Consider the following 27,246-nt stretch of genomic DNA (forward strand, 5'->3'; position numbering starts at 1 on the left):
TTCAGCATCCGCGTTGTTGTTTTAACAGCTCACCCCCACCACCCCCAGCCCCCACAAAATACTCGTTTCTTATATTGCTTTACGTGTTACTAATGCCCCTTCGATCTTCAAAAGACAGCCCATTCTCGCCTCAGCTCGGCGTGTGAGAGTCTAGCGGCTGAAGCTCTTGAGCCTGGAGATTTTAAAGAACCTCTTCCTTTGCACGTCTTCAGCACTTCGGGAGGACATTGTGCATATTGCCTTAAGGAAAAGTTTGAGGAACTAAGTTCTAGAAACGGTAAAAGGCGCGTCTCAGTTACAAATCAAAAAGATATCTGACAGAAGAGTAGGTAGCACGCGAGAGGAAACAAAAAGCGAATCGTGACACTTGAATTGTTTGAGAAACAAAGAATTTTATTTCTATAGCCCATAAACGTCACTTAAGTTGAATCCTTGATTTAATAAAATAGTTTACAGTGTGTGGCTATTGATACATGGACACATCGGTACAGTTTGTCTGCATCCTGCTTGTTACACTTGGTCTACAAACGAGAATGATCTCACGGTCACGGCCACATAAATTCTGCCGGCAGACACAAAATCATTTCCAATCGTAGTGATTTATACGAAAACACGCATCAATCCACCGCTATCAAGTAGCTAGTGAACTTTGTAGTGTAGTAAATTAAATCGATAAGAGGAAACGTTTCGGCATTGGCTGTGTTTCCCATTTTCGGACCTAATCATCTTTTAATGCTGTAAAGAAGGCAGCATGTAAAATTTGCAATATTAGCGCTGGAGATTAAATATTCGCGGTACAATACGAAATTGGCAACTTCAGGTTTCAGGGCTTTATATACAATCCATTGAAGCACATTTAGCAAGCGATTATCAGGAGACATTCCCACTAAACTCTGTCCATAGATACTTGGCACTATATGCAGTAACAAAAATAGACAGAAATAGTTTACAAAAAATCTTATGATACCCATCCTATTAATTTTCACATTCTGAAAACTTGGCATTATTCAGGAATAAGTTACAATAGAAGTACGTAACACAGAAAGACTTTTGTGGTGCTTATAGCAAATTCGATTATTTCATCAACAATGGCACTGTATAAGCTATCTACAGTATAACTTGGTCGAGGACTTGTACTTTTTATCTATTCAATCTGCTATACGTACTAACTAATCGTTGATATGTCAGAGCAGTCAGTCTTTACGAAAGGAATTTCACGTAGGCTTGTGGAAAGATTATATTATAAATTAGTTTCCTTTTAAAAGTGAATATAAAAATGAGAAGGGCTAAATTGTGATTCAAAACCAGATATGTAAAATGTAGTATCTAATATGAGGAATCACCAAAATGAAAATGCCTAACTAGCCTACCACAGACGTAAAAAGATGAAGGGAATATCAATAAAACCATCACTGGAAGTAATTCCACGATCTATACAATCCAATGTACAAAAAAAAACCTCTCTAATACAGTATCGATATACAATTTTCGCATTGCACTTCATGAAACTTTACATAAGGAAACGGTTTCTCCTTTTTAGAAGACAATGTTTTCAGCTAAACATTATAAACGTGAGATATTTAAAAGATGTAGTAAGTTCTACTGTTAGTGTTTGGCAACAAATCTGTGACACATTTTAAAACTGTCCCACATTTAATTCTCAAGTGTCACAGGAATGTCTGAAATGGCGAGGTATGTGTGGCCGTCTTGTGCAAGACTTCAGACGTCAAAGCAAAATGGATGATGAGCAGCCTGAGGTGCGGCCCTAAGAAATACAGCATCAACATGAATCGAATGAGAGAGATGTGCGCGAACGTTCTGATGTCCGTGTTCCTCCTCTTCTTATTTGCTTGTTGCAAACAGACTAGAGGGCAGTTTCTCGAAAGATTTTCTCAGTCCGCTGATACCGTTTAGCTGCAAAGTCGCAGGGGGAGAGAGATAAAGCAACAACGAAAACGCAGTTAATATTGGTCAACAATAATAGCCAAAGTGTTAAAAGTGCCAACAAATTAGTTCAGTGCCCAAAATGAAAATGAATGAATAGTAAAAAAAATAAAACATTAATATTTACCACCACATCACTGCACCACACAACAGTTGCGCATATTTCTATTAGGTTTACCTGCCCCAGCAGCTATTCGAAAGAACAGGAAGACAGGCTGTGAAAAAAAAACACACACATACAATCACATTACTGGATCAGTGTGACATTTCAAACTGCAATGTCTGACTCATGAAAGAATTTGAGAGTCCAGGCATCTAAATTATTCTGCCTTCTTTTCCAAGAAGAAACGTCTGGTGGGTTAAAAGGGTAAAATGTTTATTCATGTTGCATTAATGATACTGGAGGCGAGTTAGGACACTTTTCGGGTCAGTGTGAGATGTATTTATTTGAGGGGTTAAATGGTTTATTGATGTCACATTTATCTTATCGTGCTGTGTTTGTTTGCCCTTCTTGTCCTTAGAGAGAAATCCAGCATTTTTTTTCTTTAAGGTTGTAAAGGCTGGCTGTTATAATGAAGAACATCGCGTGTTCCGGTTATTGCATTCTGCCACCTGCTGATTCTGCGTCTATCCACTCACTTCGACCCACTGAAAGTCAACTATCAGTCAAGGCAGCGTCCCAAAAGTTACAGCCAGAAACTCAGATCGGAGTCAGGCGAATGTGCCTCTCAGTAACGCAGATCGGAGTTATAGCAACAGGGATGGATGGCCCTAACAACAGAAGGAGAAGAGTAGTAGAGATTTGCGGCGAACAATGACACATGGGGCGGAAGTAGCAAGGTGGTAATGGGACTGGACTAGTAATCCAGAGCCCCAGGTCAATGTTCTAAAGCTAGAGCTCATTGGTGAATTTAGGCCTGCACATGACTCCAAACCCACAACAATACGAGGACTTTTGAAGAAAGTTGAGACCCAACCAATCCAAGGGCAACAAATGCTGGCCTGCCAATGATGCTCAATCCCTAAACAAGAATAATGGAGGGAAAAATGTGAAGCCTTTTCTCCTCCCTTGCTGTTTATAAAGTCCTGATTCATCACAATAATCTTTTAGATTCTTTCTCTGCTGTGCACCTGATAGAACACCTCTATTGCTGTAGAAAGTCAACAGACTAACTGCTAAAGAGAGAAAAAGATAGAGAGAAAAGAAAAGGTAAGAGGAAATGAAAAGAGGAGAAATGTCAGGCAGGGAGAGCTGAATGCAAACTGACGTGGAGAAATAAAAGTGAGAGAAAGTAAAGGTTTTAAAATAGTACATGAAAAGGAAATGCTAGAGGCCCAGTACTGAAGTGGTAAAAATGAAGGAAGAGGAAAAGATCCAGAAGAGAAAGCCTTGAGAGAAGAAAACCAAAGTGGAACTTCACAATGAGAGCTGATTAGTGGAGGTGATGGTACAAGCAAGTTTCTTTTTGAAAATGTATCACTACCAGAACACCTCATTAGAATGGTGCAAGATTTTATGAGATTTGTTAGTGGGGCCTAACCTTTAAAAGTTTGATAACCACTGAATCATAAAGTTTTATTATAATTTTTTTTTGCGAGTGGTTTTCAGACTTTCTACAGCAATAGAGGTGTTCTATCAGGTGCACAGCAGAGAAAGGATCTAAAAGAGTATTGTGATGAATCAGGACTTTATAAAGAGCAAGGGAGGAGAAAAGGCTTCACATTTTGAGATCATGACTGTTCTGGGCTTCAGGTTTCAAATCATATTGCTCACTTGGTGATATTGCTGTACACTCCTGCAACCAGTTCATATCACCTTACATACAGCACCGAAACTACTCATACTTCAACTATAAAAATGTGATGTGCTTTCTTATTATAACAATCAGAGCTTTTCACAAAGGAGGTTGGGTTAAAATGGCCCCAGAATTTTTATGGTATTTTGTTTTTCCCATTCTCAGAATGCAGGCATCACTCACAAGTTATTTATTACCACCTTAATTGCAGTTAAATAGATGATGAGTCACTGTTTTTGAATACAACTGAGCGGTTGACTAGGACATTGCACAGGGCAGTTCTGAGAATGGGTCACTGAACCTGAAATGTTAACTCTGATTTCTCTTCACAGATACTGCCTGACCTGCTGAACCTTTCCAGCAACTTCTGTTTTTGTTGCAATTGAGAGTCAGCCACATTGCTGACTAACCTAGATCAGTATGATGAAATCCTCTTTTTGTATCTATTTTATGCAATGCACACCAGCAATCTGTGAATATTATAACATTCAGGGAAAATGGGGAGTTCCGAGGAGTTACTACATTTGACTGATCCAAAATATTTGGTTACATTCAGGATTACAGAGCAAGAAAGGCAAGGCCTATTGAAACATTGTCAAGTGGTGATCCAAAACAGTTCATGCTTACTGACCAGTCAGTTTATTCAAATAGATAGAGGCTGTCAGAGGTGGTCGCTACTTTCAGGCTGCTAGTCATTCCAGTACCTAGCAGCAGGGAGAACAGAGTCCATTCTAAAAAAGATTCTGTTACAGCATGCTCCAAGCTATTGGGACTCAGGAGAAGTCTGAGGGGTTGTGGGGCTCTGAAGAAGCAATGTGTCCTTCATAGTTGTGTGCAGCTGAGGGCAAGGGAGAAAGATGCCTACCAAAGCCACACTTGCTTTCTGCAACTGAATGAGAGAGCTCAGAGAAACACAGAAACAGTACCAGCTCAGTGAAGCCAACCCTAACCCTAACCCTATCTGTGGACAGGCTGAAATTGTGCCTGTAAGTAGACACAAATACCTGTATCCTGGGAGCATAGTCCCAGTTGGGAGAATAAATTACTGTGAGCTGTTGTAGAGACAGTCCATTATGAAGCAGTTTTTGAGGGAGTACACCAGCTAGTTCTTCAACTGTGACGAACTGGAATCCCGTGTACAGTTTTAATTGGATTTGGTGACCTCTGGTGTCACTAACATCAAGAAGTTGCTGAGATATACATAGGATTTGTCTTGTTTGGACTTGCTATGATTTTCAGGGCCAATGAGATTGTTCAGAAGTATTATGAACTTAGCATATAAATAAAAATCTAGTTACGCCTCATTAAAAAGACAGCAACTTTTTAGAACACTATACTATGGATATTACTTTTTATAAGGGCAAATTTCATTGATATCAAATTGTAGTCTTCCAACAGTTCACCATGTTAACTACAACCACTTTTTTGGAAGTGTTAACTACAACTCCTAAATTTTCACATTTAGTTGAACATGTATGAACAACAGAAGTTGCTGTTGGTTTCATAGGAGTAACGATAATAAATACCATATTTTGTCGATATTATTAATGCCAAATCCTGACCATTGATTTCACTGGTCACTGTCACTTTTGTTGACAGAGGAGAACTATGCTGACAGTTATGGCAGGGGCTTCTTGTTCTGCCTTGTTCCTTGGGAAGTAAATATAAACTGTGGAACTGGTGGAATGGTATCAACTGTTCAAAATACCAGCAAATTCATTGAATTGCTTCTGACACAATGCACTTCATGCAAAAGTTAAAAGCACAATTAAGACTTGAACCTGGCTTGCAGCAGTTGATAAATGTGAAATGTGAACTTTTGTAATGATTTCGAAATACTTAAGATGGCCCTTTTATATTTGAGTAAGATACTGCCACCATATGTTCAATAATGTCAGCAATTGCCTGAAGCTTACATTTGGAATGAGATGAAAGGCATATTCACAGACTGGGCAAAAGGTTCAGCTCTGGTCTATGAAATGAGAAAAGGAATTTTTATCCTTAGCACATTTTTACTTTGGAGCCGGCTTGTTCTTAACAAGAATTGACTGAGTTCTTTCCGCACGTGGAGCCAGCCATCTCCTTCTATCAATGACAAGCCAACAACTAAGCAAACATATTGGTTCTAATTATGGCTTTGCATAATGGAGATTTCTCACTTTTTAACATGCATGGTATAAAATCCCTTACTTAAGTTATCAGGCCATTAGAAGACAAGAGAACATTGTGCCTAAATGACTTTATTTTCAGCAAGCTCTCCCTTATTCTAAGCCATAATCAAACTTTTCTCAATATAAGCATGAACTAAACATTTACTTCTATCTCTCATGTAACTGTACTTGTACAATCAGACTGTTGATTTTTACTTTTGACTTGCATGTTCCTGACAGCCGCACAGGATCCAAGGGTAAAAAAAAGGTCATTGGTATAAATAAGCATGTAATGACATTTTTTAGGTATTAAAATATTAAAATAGATTACTAATGTTGCATACAATCTTGATTGAAGTATAAAGATTTAATTTTTCCCTATACTTCAGAAGAGTTTAATCATTGGTTTGCTATGTCAGTTGCACATCTAGATACAGATTCAAAGACAAATATATTAGCAGATGTGCAGATCTTGTGAAACAATGGTTTACTTGCAAAGTATGCAGCTCTAATTTATTCAAGAAAAGGATAGGTTGAAAGTCCCTTCCAGTCCTGACAGTTGAGTTGAATGATGTTGTGACACTATATCCTATAAACACATGAAACATTTTGCAATGAGTTTCACACATATTAAAAATAAGATAAAATAAATTGCAATGTGTTTAACTATGTGCTCATGAAACTGTTACCTGTAATCTAAGAGGAAGATTCACAATTAAAATAATTCAATTATGTTAAAATGAGTACATGTGTAGATATATACACATATACATGTCAGTTTTTTCCCAGCTGCAATCAGCTCCGATGAAGCGTCACTGGAGTTGAAATGTTAACTTTGCTTTCTTCCCACAGGTGCTGCGGAGTTTCACCAGCAATTTGTGTTCTTGTTTTAGATATACACACAACCTAGTTATTAATATTAGAATCTGTTCATTTGGATATTTAGGTTGAAAATTAATTGCAATTTTAACACTATTTTAACTTATTTAAAAAAAAGAGGATATGGCAAATGTTTTATACAACTCCAGAGATTTATTGCAAGCTTTTAATTGAGTAAAATGCAAATCAGTAACATAAGGATTGTGGAGCTATCTCTCTTGTGAAGTCCATTGATACTGGGTGGTACAAGAATATTCTGACTGCAATCTGCTTAACTTACAGCTATTAGACTGACCACGTTTCACAAGGTTCATCTAAGTTCTTTCTCTTAGCATGTGTATGTGAGAAGATGGCATCACAATTTCATATATGGAAAGTCAGACCACAAAATTAGTGAATAGTTTCAACAGCTTTCTCTAGAGCCTAGTTGTAGCCCACTTCGAATGATAAATCTACTATAATCTATGGAAAAGTAGAATAGTTGAAGTGATAAAGGAACATACTCTGAACAGATATTGTAGAACAAAATATTTTGCAACTTATAAAGAACAAGCCACAATGGATTTAGTGCTGGGTAACTAATGAGAATTAAATAAAAGATATGATTGTATCTTGAAAATAGGAATCAAAATAACAATTGAATCTGATGTTAGGATTGAGAGGCAAAACTAAGGTTTTATATTTAAGTAACAAAACTGGAAATTAATTGACCACAGCAAACTTGGCTGAACTGTTGAAAGGTAAACTGTGACAAGTCATCAAAGAAGTATTTAATAAGACAGCATATTGTCCTCATCGAAACAAGGTTCATTTATAAAGTTCAGCAACCATGGTTGACAAATGAAGTATGACATAGTGCCATGTTAAATGCAAAAAGAATGTAAGGAAATCTGCTGGAGTGGGAGAGCTACAAAAAACAAAGAAAGAGTGAAAGGGAGAAAGGATCAGGAGTTTAATATACAAAAAAAAATCCTCAATACAAACATAATCGGACAATAGGAAGTCTCCAGGTCCTGATCGTTTCTATCCCAGAATACTAAAAAGAAAGTGAAACAATTTCAGATGCAATAGACATAATTTACAAAGCACTCCAGATTCAAGAATTAAGCTGTGCATTGGTAAACTGTAAGTGTCATTCCATTGTTGAAGGATGTCAGAAAACATCCATTGTGGAAACCTCACTGGAACCTACTACAAGAAACAGACTATCGAGCGCTTGGTAGACACAAGCTGATTGGTGATATTCAGAATGGATTAATCTTTTTGAATTTCTTGAGGAATTAGCTATCACAGTAGAGGACAGGAATTTTGGAAGTTATCTATGTGAACTTCCAGAATCTACCCAGTAAAGCTCTGCACAATTCACAGGAAAAGAAGTGAAATGAAACGATATGGAATGGAAGGTAAACTGGTGAAACCTAATGTTAATTGGCTGGAAGACTAGACACAGATAACAAAAATAAAAGGATCAAACTCTGATTCTGAAAGGATTTTTCTTTTTAGTAGAGACTAGAAGGACACAGATTAAGAATAAGAGGTGAGATGAGATGAGGAGAATTAATTTCTCCCAGAGGTAATTCGTTGGTGGAATGATCTTCCCCAGAAAACATTGCAGGCTGAGTAGATGTATTTATTCAAGCCTAAGTTAGATAGAATTTTTGATAGACAAGGGTTTCATGGATTATGGGGGTGACTGATAGCAAAGTGGAGTTGCAGCCACAACTACATCCTCCATGATCTTATTGAATGGTGGAGGAGGCTCAAAAGGGCCAAAAATCCTACTCTTAAGTTCTACGTAAAATAATATAACAATTGGCCTTCTCTGAAATAAAAAAACATCTGACCGGAGCGTTAACTTTCATCTTGTATATTACTGACTTGAATGAAGGAACAGAGAGCTGCACATCCAATTTGTTTGTTGGGACATGGAGTTACAAAATAAAAGCCGGCAGACATACTAAGTTAGAACGTAAAGCTATGGCAGATGGCGTTCAATGCAGAGAAGTGTAAAGTCATCTACTTTGGAACTGAGAAAGAAGATCAGAATATTTTCTTCATGGTGAGAGATCAGGAGCTGTTGAGGAGTAAGGAAATTTTGGTATGTACAGAATTTGCATAGAACTATGTACAAAGAATGATCAGATAGGCTCATGGGATGTTGGCTTTTATGTCTGGGGAGTGGACTGTACAAGTCAGAAAGTTATGCTTCAATTTTAAAGTCAGCAGTGCAATGTTCAGTTTTGGACACTGATTACATCAGAGGAAAGGTGCACTGGCTGTGGAGCAGTTTGCTGCACAAATTCACCAAAATAATATTATACAGTTAAATTAAGTTAACTTGTTGCATGAACTTGGTTATAATTTCTTGATTTTAAAAAGTGATGATCTCATCAAAGTATTTAAAATGATAAAGATGTTGGATAAGGTTGATATAGAGAAACAATTTTTTCTAATACAAAAATCCAGAATTAGGGCAGTTAACCTTAAATTTATAGCCAGCCCTTTTAGCTCTGAAATCACAAAATATGTTCCTAAGTAAAAGGCAAAAGGAAGTTTGGAATTTTCTTCTGTAAGCAGAATACTCTCCACCTACCTGGATGAATGAGAAGCTCCAACAATACTCAAGAAGCTAGATATTATCCAGAGCAAAACAGCCCACTTGATTGACACGACGTCTACAAATATTCACTCCCTTCACCAGTGAAGCTTGGTAACATATACAAGATGCACCACAAAATCTCACCAAGGCACCTCAGACAACACTTTCCAAACCCAGAACAACTACCACGTAGATTAACAAGTGCCACAGATGCACAAGAACACTACCCCTTGCAAGTTCCCCTTCGAGTCACTAACCATCCCAACTTGAACTACGTTTTCTCTCCTTCACAATCACTGTGTCAAAATCCTGGAACTCCCTCCCTAATACTACTGTGACTGTACCTACAGTAAATGGACTTCAGTGTATCAAGAAGACAGCCTACATATATCTTCTCATGGGCTATTACAGAAGGTTTAAGTCCAGCCAGTGAAGCCCATGTTCCCTGAATGAATAAAGACTATGGGTGCTGAGTAAATTGGAAATTTCCAAGTCTGAGATCAACAGACATTTGTTAGGGAATGTTACCAAAGAATATGAAGCCAAAGTGGCTAAGTAAATTTGAGGTACTGACATTATGCTGAAAAAATTATACAATATAGCCTTGTAGAAGTGCCTCAACAACTCACACTGCGGGCTCTTGGTAAGAGCTTAAAGGCCAGTGGAAAATAAATGTATGGCAAGGGGTAGGTAAAAGAGAAGAGTTTCTTTTGTCAGATTTGTAATCATTAGAGTGTGCTGTATTAATCGGAAAATATGAATCATCATCACATTTTTACTTGGCTGAACAGCGCACTACAGCCAGTTGAATAATGCAGGGAAGCATCATAGCAGTGGATTTTGATGAAAAGGGTCTCTAATTAAATGAAACTTGTGCACTGGATATAAAACCAGAATAGATTCTATACAAGCAAATTCACTTTAATAAAAAAACCCTGTACCTATAACTAAAAGTTATAACTGTCATATAAACTATTTATAGATTTAGAAGAAGCAGACTGTTGAAAGGGACAGTTATATTGATCATCCTGATCGTGTAAGTAGTGTAACTGCTACACTAATAGAAATTTGAAAAATATCCATGAGTCCTCCATATAAATACAATTTATGGAAAATGCTCATATGCATTTTATAAAAATATATCCTCACGTCAATAGGAATTATCCAGCATTATCTATGTCCAGTTTATGAACATTTTTGAAGTTTTTACGAAGGCCAGTTCACTACTACTACTTTTGTTTCCGAATGAGAAAATTTCATGCAGTTTCACTTATTCTCATAACATTTTCAGCCAATTTTGTTAGCACCTTGCAGCAATGAACAGCTGATTAGAATGTAATAGTGAAGGGAAGGGAAGTTCAAGAGACTACAGTGGAGAGGGTGTTGGTGAAGGGTGAAAAAGAGTGACAGAGAGAATTTCAATTCAATGCAGTACTGAAGGAGTGCTACCCGGTTGGAGATAGTGGGGTAGAAATTCATCTCAAGTAGTAGCAAAATTGGATAAGCTGTCTGTTCTACAAAGCACCTGATAATAGGTTCCATTGCAGTTAATACATTTAATTATCATCTGTGTGCAACAGACAATTGCCTGGGATGATTAGCTATCCCATCACCCTTCACATGACATTAAACCAAGATACCAACTCTGCTTTTTATGGATATAAAAGATTGCATGGCAACAAGTGCAAGGGAAAGTTCACCTGGCATCCTGGCCAATAATCACATTTCAACCAATGCTGCTAAAACAAATTAATTGGTGATTATTTCATTACTGTTTATGGGACCTTGCCATGAACAAATTCAATGTCATGTTTGATTACATGGCTGCACTGACTTTACATCAAAGGTACTTTGTGAAGCATGTAGACATCACAAAAATAGAAATTGAGTTCTTTTTCTCTTCTTTCAATTATATTGGAGCAGATTTTGATGTATGAAGACCTCTAACATATGATATTAGTTGAACTGGTCTTTGCATTCTTCAGCTCAGAGAATGTTTGCCCACTAAGTTGCTGGAGGTATGAGCTGGAAACATTACAGTGTGTTAAACAGGCTGTCCAGAGCCTAAGTACAGCTGGATATCTCCTTAACCAACTGAAGGATTGAAAAATAAACAGTGATCAGATGTATCTACTGTGTAAACCACAGCAACTTCACAACATTCAATGGATTTCAACGGTGAGCAAAAATTCTTCCTTTGAGAGCTAGTAGTGTAATGGTAAAACCTGGACAGCTACCTTTGGATTTTGAGATTTAACCATGCATTCCCATTCACTGAAAGTTGCTGTAACATTTTGGCACAAGTAATGGTGAGTGTTATTAGCGTTAGTATCGTTTTGACACCAAATCTGCCTGACAGATAGAGAATTAAGAATGGCAAAAAATAGTGTTACTGATATCTTGTCATTAAAATAATTTCTGTCCCCATAGTACTCACAATGAGCAGTACCTAGCCTTGTTTATATTGATGGCATAAATCTTTGAGGTGCTGTTAAACAGCTATCATACATAAGGAAATCAACAGATTAGTCTTAAAATGTCCTTTCCAACCGATCAGCTGTTAATACCAGAGAATTAAATTTTAAAGTTGGACTTTATTCATTAAAGATTTGAGAAAAAAACCCCTCAGATTTCATGAGTTGAATCCTAATGCATTGTACTCAAGATTTTAATAATGTTATCCTCCAATATCAACAGCTTACCAGACATTATAGTGAATTTAATGCCTTTTTAATATATATAATTGATTTAAAAAATTATTGTTTTGACTCAACTTTTAATTTATAGAAATTCTAAGTCTGATATTGATGGGAATCCACTGTCTTCTTTCAGTCAGTCAGATGTCTTTCCTTACTCATATAAACGTTTTTAAAACAACCAATATTAAAACAAAGAAAAGTACAACATAGTAACAATGAACAAGTATCACAAAGGAGTGAAGAGGAGAAGAAGGGCCAGGAATTCAGAGAAAGGGCAAGGTTGCACAGAGGAGCCAACAGGGGTGGTCAGGAAGGGGATAGTTAGGAACATGGGGTTATAGGAACATGGCAAGCAGGCATTGAGGAGCTTCAAGAGTCAGCGAGCAGTAGAAAGTCAGTGAAGGGTGAATAGTTGGGAGGTGGGTAGGAGTCAAAGGAGAGGGCAGCAAATACAGGGGGCAGGAAGTCAGGGAGTGGTGCAGTGTGTCAGTGAAGGTATTAGTGAGACATGGCTGGGATGCAGCACGCAGTCAGAGATGGGGTGGGCAGTGAGATTTGGGCTGGAAATATCAAATGATTGCAAAGTGCTGGACAGAGTGGGAAATCTCAGAGATGTTAGGCAGTCAGCAGGGGCACTGGATGTCAGAGAGGGGAGAAGGAGAGAGAGAGTGGTTAGGTTGACAGAGAAGCGTTAGTGAGTCAGAGCGGGACTTGGGGTCAGAGGTGTTAGGAAGTCAGTGGGTTTGGAATTGGGGCTGGAGTTAGATGCTGGGGTCTCAGTTAGTGGTGGAGTCAGGGCAGAATCAGACATTGAATTTGAGGAGGGTTGGAGAGAGGGGCAGATTCTGATACTGGAGTCTTATTAAGAGGTGTGGTGACTCAGACATCAAGTAGGGTCAGGAATTAAAGACGGTTTGGGTCTCAAAGAGAATCAGACAGGCACTGAGAAATGCACAGGCCAGTTCTAATTCTGATAGCAGAAAAGTAAAATGATCAGAAATACAAAGCAGCTTCTTCAGCACCCAAAAGAAAATGTTTAATGGTGCAAGTTTGGATCTGTGTCAGAACTGAATTCAGACCCAATGAATGGCCATGCTTAAAATATTAGCTTCCCCAGATCCTATGTATATCCAGCACTTTAAGGTGAGAATTCCTAATTTCACATGTCATAGTTTCTTGTTTCATCCCTTATAAAGTTTCCTTGACTGTGACCTGAGCTAACAGAATGAAACAAGAAGAACTGAATGTAAATTCTGGAATATAAGCACAACATTGCTATCACATTCTTAAAACAGACTTTATCACACTCTTAGTTATATATCCAATACCTTTCAAAATGACTCCTGCATGGTCTGCACACTGTTCAACTTTAGTGGCCATCTTATTCAGTTCTACAGCTAATCTCAGATATTTTACTCATAAAAATGACCCAGTGGGAAGGTTGATATACCCAAGGGGAACAGGGGTATCAGGTCTAAAATTTGAAGCATCGGACAATAACAACGGTATTGTATTGTGAGCAAAAACAGAAATTGCTGGAGAAACTCAGCAGGTTTCTCCAGAATTTTCTGTTTTAGTTTCAGATTTCCAGCATCCGCAGTTCTTTGTCTTTTTGTTTAGTACTGTACTGGGCATGCACAAAAATCTACAATGAATGATAACTCGAAAAATCTGACTTTCAGATGGTACGTAGTTGCTAATTGAGTTTTGATACCATAGAATCCCTACAGTGTCGAAACCCATCAAGTCACACTGACCATCCGAAGAGCATCCCGCCCAGACTCGTCCTTACTTTGTCCCTGTAACCCTGCATTCCCCATGGATAACCCACCTAGCCTGCACATCCCTAGACACTAGTGGGAGGAAACCGGAGCACACAGACACGGGGAAAATGCGAAAACTCCACACAAACAGTTGCCGGATAGTGGAATTGAGCCTGGGTTCCTGGTGCTGCGAGGCAGCAGTGCTAACTGCTGAGCTACTGTGCTGCCTAATTCCAATCCCTGGACTGACCTATCCCCTTCCTAACTCTCTACCTACACTCACCTTTCCTGGCCCCATCCCCGCCTCTTCGACCTGTTTGTTTCCTCTCCTCTATCCCCCTCCCACTCTCTCCCTATTTATTTCAAAACCCCCTTCCCCTCCCCCTTTTCTGATGAAGGGTCTAGGCCCGAAACGTCAGCCTCTCTGCTCCTATGATGCTGCTTGGCCTGCTGTGTTCATCCAGCCCTGCACCTTGTTGTCTCCAATTTAGTAGAGGTGGCTTGTCAGGTGAGAAAGAATTGCACCTATGAGTGAGTAAAATGAATCAAATACAATGAGTCTGATTCCATGGTAATACGCTGTCTACATTAGGCATTTGTGGGTTTGCTTCCCCTCTGAAGAAAATTACCAATAACCTAGTCCTGATGCAATTGGTTCTTAAAATCTGCATTAGCCTGCCAAAAATAATAATGAAGTGTATTGTTCTATGGTGATGATTTGAGAGCACAGTGCAACCAAAACTTCCAGCAGACTTTGACACTTTTGATACCTAGCCTATGCATTTAGGAATGATTTCAAAGAATCTAAGAAACATAAGTTAAAAACTTTATGTATTATATCAATGTATTAGCATCAATATATTCAATGCACCAGCTATGGACAGTTTCAACTGAATTAGTAACCATGTTTAGAATACCGGAGGATTTGTTACAGATAATCTTGGGGGGAAAATTGGATTTAAAGAAATAGGAATCAAACCATTTCTGCTTGGACTGAGCAATTCATAGCCTATAAAATTGCAGCCAAGGAATGAGATCATTACATCATTTAAATTCTAAATACGTTGAAAGCAGATTACCAAGCAATTTGAATTTATGCTGTTTAGTCCATGTGGTTTTTCCAGAGTTGCAGTCTCTGACCACAGAAGTTGATTGAGTAGTGCTCCCAACTAAATTATAATTCAATAGTTACTCATTACAACATTAGAGTCAATTAGTATATAACCTTTTGGGAAATAAACTATAAGTAAAAGAAAAATAAAAATAATTAGCATGCAACATGCCATACAGTAATGTTACCAATAAAAGAGACAATAGCATTCATTGCATTCAACAAAACTGTTGAATTTAGCAACAAAGTACTCTTTACCTTGTGGTCCCCCATGCAAACATTTGGTCCAATGTTGTCATAGATAACTGACTTCTCATCATTTTCTGCCTGTAAAACAGAGATCACTTTCTTTAGAGACAGAGTGGCTATTCACAGCAAAGATCTTTTCACAATTGCTCTGCTGCAAAGGCAAATATTTAGAGGCAGTGAGAAAGCAATCTACAAGAGTTTTAACAAACAAGTAGAGCTGGAAGGCCACCCCTGCATAGATTTGTTAAAACTGTTCAGAATGTCAGTGAACCATTTGCTCCAGCAATTACAAATCAAAACCAATATACTGTATGGGGGTGGGGAAAGGTAGCAGAGAGAAGACCATCATTCTCAAAGTGGGTGAATAAAGTTGCTGAACAATAATTAGACCTCCGAGATGGTCTTTGTGTTATTACTATGTGGCAGTTTCTAATATTGATAATTTTGTTATTACTGGCACCTTCAAACAAGGCAAGTTTTCCCATATAACAGTTTGATTATTTTACACTCGACTCAAGTACTCAGGGTAGTTGCCACAGTTGTTGAAAGACTGTATTAGTCGTCATTAAGACATAATCATTAAAGGTTTTGTATTAATCTGCACTCAAAGCCACAGAGAATAAGCAGATGACTGAGTAATAAACATTGGTTTTGAAAGCATTTATGGCTTCAAGTAGTTTAAGGCATCAGTTTGTTTCTACTTAAGAGCCAGTCTTTATTTTAGTTAGTAACCAACTGTGTATTTCAAAAGAAGTTGAACTTAAGATTAGTTCTGGTGGAGAGTGTCCTACTTATGTTGAATTTTTATTCATACGAAGAGCCTTAATTTCTGTGTCATTTGTGGATAATCGCAGTTATCTAATTATATCAATCTGATTTTTGAGGGCAATGATTTTTCTGTCGTTCATTCTACAGCGTGTTATTAACACCTGCACTTGAAAGTTTCGATTCTTAGCATTTGTAACTTTGCATCACAATTATTTGATAGCCTAATTCCCTTAATTCTGTTTTGTCCCATTAATAGGAGAACAGGATTTCTATTTTGTGCTGTGCCGTGTGAAAGGGCAGAAGAGTGGGTCAGGGTTAAATACACATTTATGTGGTGTCTCCAGGACTGCCATCAGCACTCTGCGTCCTCTGCACTGTTGCATGAGCTTCAACCTGATGAAGTTACTATGACAACCCTGAATAGGGCCCAGTGGAGGGTCTTCACAATTTTTTTTTAATAAGTTGCAAGAAGTTTTACTGTGTAATACTCCTGTCTCTGACAAGGCCAAATTCTGAATGACATTTAGAGAACTGCTTTGTGAAGAAAGAGTTTTGGGATTGGACAGGCAATGTTTCTCGCAGACCTATGAATGCCTAGTGAAATTTATGACCAGACAAAAGAAAGTAAGTGAGACCAATTGCTAAGTGTCTTAATACTAGGAATAGAGTTACCTTTCAAAGTGAGACACTATTAAAGTTTACTGTTTAAACTAACATTAATGAGACTTGAAAGGTCAGTTTTACATCTGATATAAAGTATGGGAAATTTTCACTGATGTTTTTGGTCTAAAATGCACTGAAAGCTTCTGCAAGGATATCTGAATGGTAGATCATCTGCTTCTGGGGACGAACTGAATGGTTTTGGATGAATGAGAATCAGGTTCCTATTATGGTCTTATTCCTGACGTAATATGAGTGGTAACCTTTTCCATGAGTTTTCTCTGCAAGCTATTTTCATTTGTTTAAAAATGCTGAAACATTTTTCATTTGATAAAATAATGATGGGTTTGCAAAAGGGAAACACAATTTGAATAGAGGGATCAGCAAAATGAATCAGCTGACCCTGATCAATCTGTAATAATACACAGAATCTCAGTGAGACCTTGCTGCAGAGCCAGTACAAGAGCAAAGCCGCGTCTTTATGGGTTGGCTCCGAATCAACCTGATAATGCTGGGACCAGCGATAGGCCTTCCCCTGAGATCATGAGCCAGGGTGTGGAAGTCTCAACAACTGCCAGTCAGTCCATCAGAGGCTGGTAAGTCTGCTGCTCAGCAGAACAACAGACAGGTTCTGGAATCCCAGGGTCACACAGTGACATGGGCCACAGGTAAATAATGTCGAGATGGGTTCCCTGGCTCGTGAATCACGGGACAGGGGTATGGGGGTTGGGGTGGGGGTGGTGGCAGCAGACTGAGGATGGGTTTCAGCCTAAGTGCCTTTCACACTGTGATCGATTGAGGGACATCCCCCTCGAGCAAACAAACCTCATCTCCCCACCAGCTCCCACCCTGGAAACCATCAAGCTGGTTACATTGTTGGAACTACTGTGCACACCATGTGGTGACAGGCCTTTTGACACCGATGGCAGGATGAGGCTCTTAAATGGTCATTAATTAGTGATGTGGATGACTTTTAACTCTGAAATAGTCTAAAAATACATTTTTTTTCAAAAAGAACTGCCTACTTAAGAGCCTCATTTGGAGGTGAAGCAGAGAGAATGACCATGTGCCTTCTGCCCAGAACTGAATTCTGGCAGAGGGAGAAATGTGGTTGGGTTCAGCTATGCCATCATCCAGCCAGATAAAACATCCTTCCCAGCTCCAAGCTCAGCACCATGGAAAGCAGAAGATTCTGCTAATTGTCCTTCAAAACTTCTCAAGTAGTTAATGAATAATTGGCAGATACGGTTAAAAGTTTATGAAACTAACAACGGAGTGCACTGTACTTTTCAGACATGACTGAGGTACAAGGATATAAAGTTCACTTCTTACTGTCTAAATGAACTATAGAATGGAGAAGCTCCCCTAAAAAAAGGCAAGCTATGTGGATATATATCTCAGACCGTACGTACTTGGCACCTCATACTCAAAGTTCTAGTAGGAGTTTTTGAAGACATGTGTCAACATGAATGAAGGTTGTAGTTTTTTATGAGATACAGAAAAGTCTCACTCCCACCTATTAGCAAGTTAAACAAATCAATATTCTGTTCAGTTATGGAAATATAGGAATCACCCATGAACTGGAACTCCATACCTGCATGATGCTGATCTCTGAGAAATCAACTGAGGGCGATCAGGCAGGCAGTCCCATTTTACAAATGATGATTGCTGTATAAATGGTGGCTTGAACACTGGGATATCTCCAATCTATTATTCAAGAAGGTATCATCCACTTGAAGAGGTGGATGTGGGGTTTTGATTTAAGAATGTGCCAGCCAAGATTATGCACTCAAATGCTGGGCTAGACTTAGGTCAAGCATAGGAGAGGGATTTGAACTGTAAAGACAAAGGTCCTCGCAAATGAGCCATGCAGACGCTTGAACTGATGGAAAAATAACAGGCAAACTGAATGTTCTGAAGAAGGGTCACTGCACCCAAAACGTTAACTCTGCTTTCCCTCCACAGATGCTGCCAGACCTGCTGAATTTTTCCAGCAATTTGTGTTTTTGTTTCTGACTTCCAGCACATCTCGTTCTTTGGTTTTTTTTGTTTAATGATATTATTTAAGTTAGCTTAGAATAAAATCATCGCACTTTCACTGTATTACTTTTCTTTGGAAAGCATGCACAAATATTTATCCTTTGTGAATTAAATATATCACAGGGTTAGACACAGTTGCATGACCTGTGATACCTTGCATCTCAGAAGTTGGCACACAAGCAAATCTACCCGAGGTTTAATGATCACAAGATTTCTTATTTGCTGGAAAGTACAGGGTGCTCCCTCCTGGGCAGAATCTGGAACCAGTGGTCATTATTTAAAAATAAGGAGTCGCCGATTTAAGAAAGAGATGAGGAAACAGTTTTTTTTACTTAGAAGGTTGTGAGTCTTTTGAATTCCCTTCCTCAAAAGGCAGTGGATGCAAAATCTTTAAACATTTTTAAAGCAGGGGTGGATAGACTCTTGATTATCTGGGGATGAAAGATTATCGGGGATATGCAGGAATGTAGAGATAAGGTTAAAATCAGTTCAGCCATGATCTTATTGAATGGCAGAATAGGTTCGAAGTGCTGAGTAGCCTACCATGTTCCTGTTATACCCCACTTAAAACAGGTCTTAATAGCACATTTTAATTTCTTTGCTCAACTGGTAAATTAGATATGTTCCCCAACTAACTTCCTCTATTCCAATTTTAGTGCAATTATTGAGCACGTTCAGATTCTTTTAACAATAACAAACTGCTGCTTTGCCAATTCCTTGCTGCCACCTCTGTCTGGCCCTCCTGCTCACCACTTTTCTTCCCAAGCTTCCTGCTTTCTGCTCCTTTTGGCCTAGCCATTATAAAGGCCACACTGTATCATAGGTTAAAGCTTTGGGAAGGGTCTTGTGGTGCAGTAATAGTGTCGCTACTTCTGGGCCAGAACTTCCAGGTTCAAGTCCCAGCTGCCCTGGCGGTGTGTCGTAACATGTACAAAAAGGTTGATTAATAGAAGTACAACTGAAGCTTTGGGAAATACACCTGAGCAGGCAGCCAGATTACAAAGTCCCACTTCCAACAATGTTGCACTCCTCAAATACTGCATTTAAGCATCAGCCCAGTTCAGGTGCTCAGGTACTGCAGTAGGGCTGTAAGCAAAGTCTGCTGACTCAGAAATAAGAGAGCTACCAGTGACTCAAAAATGTTTACAACTTACTTTTATGAAGGCCTCTAACAGTTATGTTAAAACATACACATCATTGTACAACAAAGATGCAAAATGCCATCCATATGTATGGCTAGACAAAACATATGACATTTGAAAGAATTTGGCAGGACAGATTTTCATTTGTCCTTCGGCAGTATCCTGGCCAATCCCAATTAATGTGGTTCTGCGCTAACAGTATGGATGAGGGATTGGTGAACACATGACAGTGGGTAAAACAAGAGGTATTGCTGCCATGTGCACAGTTAGTTCAAGTTTCATTTTAACTCTACTGGTGAGCTATCAGCACCTGTAAAACCACTAGAGGCAGCTCGTTGTGCTGAGGATTTCTAGTTTCAGTTGGCTACATTGTAGTATTGGTTCTCAGGTAGATCATTTGCAGAGTTGTAATGGGGAGAACAGAAAGTGTTAGTGGTGTGAGTAGCCAGTGATAGTCTAAAGTGCTGCAGGAGCTGGCTCCTAATCGCTTTATGTGAAGTTGCATTATTTAAAAAAATGCAAACTGGCCAACATTGTAAAAGCTTGAGAAGTGCAAGTCTTCACTTGTTCTGCTCAGTGCTGCCCAGTTCCTTGAAGGAATCAACATTTTCCATTTTAACAATCAGATCAGGGGATTATTATGGAGAACATGCTTATTGGCATATCATGTTAACTCCACCCAGTGCTCAAGTAAGTACAGCAAAGCACCATAACTTTAATTCCAAACGTTGCACACGTTCAAAAATTTACTATTGTAGTCAGCTTGGAGTATAAATCTGTTTGCACTGCATTCCATGGGGAGATTAGCTTCACAGTATTTAAAAGAAAAGTGGTCTATTCATCTATCAGGTATTCATTGAAAGTAAAGAGGAGGTACAAAGATTGTTGAAATAAAAGTATCAATTTATTGTTATTCAGCATTAATGCCAATGGTTCATTCTCTCACTTGATTTTACAGAGGCATAAACATAACTTGGCTTAGTCCATAAGACTGGGGAAAGGTCAGGATCAAGCTAAGACTACACTCCCACCTATTAGCAAGTTAAACAAATCAATATTCTGTTCAGTTATGGAAATATAGGAATCACCCATGATATTTTGTGATGCTTGAAACTGTGTAAATAGAATAGGACAGTAAATAGCAAGTATAAGCTCTGTGCATCATGCTTCAATTAAACGTCATCCAAGTCCACAGTCTCTGCAGCCAGCTTTAATGTTCATTCATGCCCTACAAATCCACAGCATCCAACTTCAATTCAGCCACCTGCTCTCATTATAGTGTCTGTCCTTCTTCAGTTATAAATTAAGTATCAGATCATCTTAAGATCAGTTAAATTGTGCAAAACTCTCAGGATCAAATTTTATTTGTGTGATGTACCTTATAAAAAAAAATGACCAGTACTTCACCCATCCACTTTTGGCTCCACTGCAAGCGGAGTTGCACATAAAGCATTAGGAAAGCCGGCAATCCATTTAGTCACCCACGACTAACAGGGAATGCATGGAGACAAGCAGCTGCCATGGAAGCAATGGATTCAAATGGGAAAACTGGGTTTGAATAAAGTCTCATTTATGAAAGGATTTGCAAAAAAGCTCTTGTGACTCTGTTACTTCATGCTTGTGATGTACAGTCAAATGGATAGCACAGAAATTAAATAAAGTCACAACATAAAACACAAGAAATCAACAATCTTCTAATTAACTTTGAATGCAATGAGCTGCTTTAAGGTCAGACACATTATTATAAAGCACTATTCCCTACAATCAAAATGTAACCTTTTATATGTATGCATGGACACTTTCAATGTTCTGGAATCATCATGTAGTCATAGCAGGAAGTTCAAGTGCATTCATCAAATTCAAGATGATAATTTTCAAGTGCAGCTTAAAATTGTAGATTTTCGGCTGCATAATCTTAAGACAGATAAACAAATTACAGCAGCACACAAGCAGAAACAAAACTACACTTCACTGAGCATTCATTATCACATGCTATCAAGCAGTTATGCAGCTCTGTAGCAGTGGCCAACCTTTGGTGTGTTAGGGCTCAGAAAGCATAAAATAACATGATGGTGAGTTAACGGACCATGGCATGATAGATGATGTTGCACAGTGGCTGTTTACAGCTCCATGTCTGTACAATCTGTAACGCCTAGTGCATTGTGCTCAACATGCCGTTTGCTAATATGAGATGATTCACACATTAGCTAGGCCACCATCTCCAGTATTCTAAAGTGAGCTCTCTATCTGTACGATTATGTATCTGAGCAATCACGAGAGGCAATAAAATAAATGTGGAAAGTGATACAATCTAATTATAATGCAAAATCATTTTACGGATCAGATGCTTTATTTATAATTCTGAATCAGGGAAGATCAATGAAGTTGAGGGGGAAGAGTTTGCCACGGCAGCAACATCAAAGTGATGAAAATGAACAGCAGAAACCAGTCAAAAAACAATATGGTTCAATTAGCTAAAAAGTACATACACTGAAAGTGATAGTCACTGAACTACAAATACCCTGAAAATTTTCAATTGCTAATCTTTTATAAAGTAAATGATCAGCTTGATGTCTACATAAACATAATGCAACATTTCAAGCAGTAATAGAGTTTAGAAGCCAACTTACATAAACCCTGAACGCTATACTGTCACTAACAAAACCACAATATCAAACATTAAAATAGATCAATTAATTCAGCAATCAGCCCTGATTTGCAATATTGTAGCAACTGCACTTAAATTTTACACAATGTCATTTGCAGACAACAAAAGCAGTTTTGCCTTCAATCTCCAAAAGAAATCACCATTCAATGAATCTTTTGAGAATCTGTTAGGTTCTAAAGATGTGTCTATTTAATACTCCGAACACACACTGAAGTCCATGGACTACTGCAACTATTCTGTCTGAAGCAGTTCAAAACAGAAAGAAAAATGAGGGGAAAATCAATGTCAATAATTTTAATCAGTATTCAAAAAATCCAGCACTAAGCTTCTGGTATCTTAGAAGGAGGAATACAAAATGCAAAGTTTTCATGAAAATTCACCTTTATGCAGGTAAAAATCAAATATTTAGTTTTTGTCTAGATATGTGAAGAGGAGTTAAGCTTTTATAATACTGCGAATATGATATAGTTAAGGTTACTTGACAGTACACACGGTAATAAAGCTAATACGCACGAAACGATGGTGGTGAATCTGATTTGCATCAAGTGGATGGTTTATTTTTGCTGCATAGCAGTATAGTGATAAGGGCCTCTGACTGAATTTGCCTGGTCAAAGAATCAAGAAGATGGTACTACTGTTGGGGTGTGAGTGACATTAAGAGAGGCAGAGACAGACCAGATTGACTGAGTCATACATGCAAAGAGACAGAGAATTGGATCGAGGAAAAATGCTTATTTTGAGATTATTTTATTTGATGGCCATTATTAAAACCAAGCTTAGAATTTTTTTTCTTTACTGCCTACTGCAAGGAAGTGTGGATAATTAAATAACTTTGTAATTATATATTTAATTTTTTCAAAATGGCCTTGATACAATCAAAGAGATACAATCATGCTTCATCAAAGGACAAAGTTACAGTAGGTAATATTTTTGTGTTTTGGATTTACTCAGAAATGAACATTTTTATGCAAAATTACAGTATGTGAACAGTAGCTCAGGCTACTTGTATTGTGTATAAATTCATGGGATTTGTTGTGGATGCTATGTAGCACCAAAACATCTGCCTCCCTGTTACATGATGATGGAACAATCTAGAGTCACAGAGATGTCTTGTGAATGGATAGGTAATATAAATTGGAAATTAAAATTTTGAGGGATACTAATATATAAACTAAAGCCTTTGTATGCAGTTTTCCCCACTCTGAAGGTGGTGAGAGAGGCAGCGAAAAGGGTAAATAATTCAGCAAGTTGGCCCTAGGCAGACATTTGACCATTTTTTGCTACTTCACCAATTTAAAGCTTAGCAAGAGCATCCATTGCGGACTTTCCTAAGTAACCTGCAATTAAGGCACATAAGTGGTTAATTAAGGGCCATCTAAGGGCCTCAGTTCACCCCCTTCTTTGTTATTTACCTTCCTACCAAGTGAAAAAAGTAGCTGGTTTCCCAAATGGGTAATAAGGTCAACCTGCCTGCTGGGTTGATGGGTGTGCTTCATTTACCCTAATCTTGGGCAATTAGAAACATGGATGGGTGCAAAGCCACACCCATGTCTTTGCCACTGAACCCCCTACTGTTCCCCACCCCGACCCCGATTCTCCTCCCATTCATAATCCTTACACCGTGAGAAGCAGAAGAAAAATACCTATCTACTCAGGGTTAGATCCCATCAAGCAGAGGCCTCAACTGATGGTTTTAAGTAACCAGAAGATACAGACTTCTGATTGGACAGCAGCGTCTTTTGAGCCAGGATGTCACAGCTGAGGCCTGACAATAGACTGAGAAGCTCTTAGCAAGCTGAATGGCATATAGTCTGGTGAGCTTTCTTGATAGTAGGGTGGCCAATTAATTGACACCTCATTTACCTACACAACACTTAGTCTGCAGAAGGGAAAAATGCTGCCTTAGCCTTCATGGTTATTGTACAGTGGTGCATTGAGTGCAGTTTTTTAATAGAAGCTGTTAGTCATGACAAGTGTAGCTTTTCAATTTCATAACCTAGTGAGATGACCAGACATTGCTGCTTAAGTAAAGGAAAGATGGTGCAATGGACAAATTGTACAAGAGAAGCAACAGTTTCTGGTAGAATGAAAGGAAACCAAATGATGAACGCGAATTCAGCATCCAGGGAGCACAGAATTGACAAGAAAAATGAACATTTCAATATTCATCATACATAGCAAAAAAAAATCTTGTTCCTGTTTCTATCCTTGTAGCCAGCTATATGAATCTTCTGAGGCCTAAAGGTTGTAAGTATAGGGCCGTTGATGCCTGATTAACTTTGCACCAGATTTTTTTTCATCTCCAGTTGATGTGGAAGAGAAAGTTATACATAATTTTAAATAAGCAATTCCTGATTTCCATTCACCGGTACTTTCCAGTTGATTAATTTTATTTTTAAACTCAAGGAGTTTGAGGATTAAACAATTTCATATCAGTTCTGCAAAGATTTGCTTACGTGGAATGCACATTATGACTAAGACACGATAAAGACCGAAATAGCTATTGAACTTTAAACTGCAAGCCTTACATGTAGGGCAGTATGGCACATTTACTGTTTTGACTAAACATTCACTCTTATATTTGCTTTAGCTTAAAGGAACTAAATTGTGTCTGAACTGCTTACCTTATGAATAAGGTCCCGTGCTGAATGAGACAAAAGGATACGATCACACCATGAGGGGCACCTTGTATTCATGTACTGCCTTCCCTGATTTGAGTCCTCACTGTATGGATAACTGGAAAAGAGAAGTCAGACTAAGTAATCCTTTCTTCAACAGGAAGAATCATAAGATTTGACATATTTTTGTTACCACTAGACTTGACTGCTTCCAGCCAAACTCTTACATTCTATCCTTTGTAAACTTGGGGTCACCCAGAACCTTGCTTTCCATGCACTAACTTGCACCAAGTTCCATTCACCCATCACACAGACATGCATCAGTTTCCAGTTATGTGGCACTTAGATTCATAAAGATGTATAGTACGGAAACAGGCCCTTTGGTCCAACTCATCCATGCCAACCAAATATCCTAAATTAATCTAGTCCCATCATAATCCCAGCATTTGGCCCATATCCCTCCAAACTCTTCATATTCATATACTCATCCAGATACCTTTTAAATGTAGTGATTGTACCCATCTCCACCACTTCCTTTGGCAGCTCGTTAGAACATAGAACATAGAACTGTACAGCACAGTACAGGCCCTTCGGCCCACGATGTTGTGCCGAACTTTTACCCTAAACCTAAGTTCTATCTAACCTCCACCCCTACCTTATACTATCATCCATATGCCTTTCTAATAGCCGCTTAAATGCCGCTAATGAGGCTGACTCCACTACCCTCTCCGGCAATGCATTCCACGCCCCTACCACTCTCTGAGTAAACAACCTACCTCTGATGTCTCTCTTATATCTACCTCCACTCACTTTAAAACTATGCCCCCTCATAATAGCTACCTCCACCCTTGGAAAAAGTCTCTGGCTGTCCACTCTATCTATACCTCTGATCATTTTGTACACCTCTATCAAGCCACTTCTCATCCTTCGTAGTTCTAAAGAGAAAAGCCCTCGCTCTCTCAACCTTTCCTCCTAAGACCTTCCCTCCATTCCAGGCAACATCCTGGTAAATCTCCTCTGCACCTTTTCCAACGCTTCCACATCTTTCGTTCTATACATGCATCACCCTCTGCATGAAAAAGTTACTCCTCAGGTCCTTTTGAAATCTTTCCCCTCTCACCTTAAACTTATGCCCTCTAGTTTTGGACTCTCCTTCCCAGGAAGAAAGATCTTCACTATTCAACCTATTCATGCCCCTCATGATTTTATAAACCTCTATAAGGTCACCCCTCAGCCTCCTATGCTCCAGCAAACAAAAGCCCCATCCTATTCAGCATCTCTCTATAACTCAAACCCTCCAGTTCCAGGAACACTCTTGTAAATCTTTTCTGCACCTTTCAAGTTTAACTACAATGTTCCTAGAGAAGGTGACCATAATTGTACACTGTATTCTAAAAGTGGCCTCACCAATGTCCTGTATAGCCGCAACATGATGTCCTAACTCCTATACTCAGTGCACCGGCCAATGAAGGCAAGTGTGCCAAATGCCTTTTTCACCACTCTGACTGGCTGCGATTCCACTTTCAAGAAATTGTACACCTTCAATTCCAAACCTCTTGGTGCTCTCACCTCTCCCTATCTCTGTAATCTTTTTCAGCCTAACAACACTCCAAGATACCTGTGCTTGTCTAACATTGACTCCCTGAGTGTCCCTGATTGTAATTCTGCAGTGCCTTCAGCTGCCAAGCTTCCAAACTCTGGAATTCCCTCCCTAAACCTCTGCAATTCTCTTATTCAATATCCTTCTCCAAGGTGCTCCTGAAAACCTGTCTCTTCAAGATCGATATTAATAGCTTATTATTTAATTTGATAACAGTCCTGTGAACCATCTCAGCATGTTTTACAACATTGAAAGTGAGATATATGATATATTTAGGTTGAATTTTATCAGCCTGAGACAGGAAGGCTGGCAAAATGGCACAGAAAGATGTGTGTTGTGTACCTGATCAGGATTGACAAAGTGCTGCCATTAACAGTATTGACAAATAGAGGGCAAGCAACATTTCCATTAGCATGGCTGGAGGTTGTTGTACTTGGCTTTGGTACATCAACCACTGACCGCTTGTGATTGGGGTAGTTTGCTACCATTAACTGAATCTCAATGCGAAGAGGGTCTTATCTTAAAAGTTTATTGCATGATAGCAATTAAGCACAAGTTAC

General features: G+C 38.7%; 1 long non-coding RNA gene across 1 annotated transcript; it reads right to left on the reverse strand.

The window, feature by feature from the left end:
- Window positions 1-372: 372 nt before the first annotated feature.
- On the reverse strand, window positions 373-25,208 carry LOC125485566. Its single transcript, XR_007264275.1, has 4 exons — window positions 25,093-25,208; window positions 15,200-15,268; window positions 2,072-2,159; window positions 373-1,914 (listed from the first exon to the last, which is right to left on the reverse strand). It is a non-coding gene; the product is annotated as an uncharacterized LOC125485566 (long non-coding RNA).
- Between the last annotated feature and the right edge of the window lie 2,038 nt (window positions 25,209-27,246).

This window comes from Rhincodon typus, chromosome 20, assembly GCF_021869965.1.
Source record: "Rhincodon typus isolate 14 chromosome 20, sRhiTyp1.1, whole genome shotgun sequence".
In the NCBI taxonomy this organism is placed as follows: Eukaryota; Metazoa; Chordata; class Chondrichthyes; order Orectolobiformes; family Rhincodontidae; genus Rhincodon; species Rhincodon typus.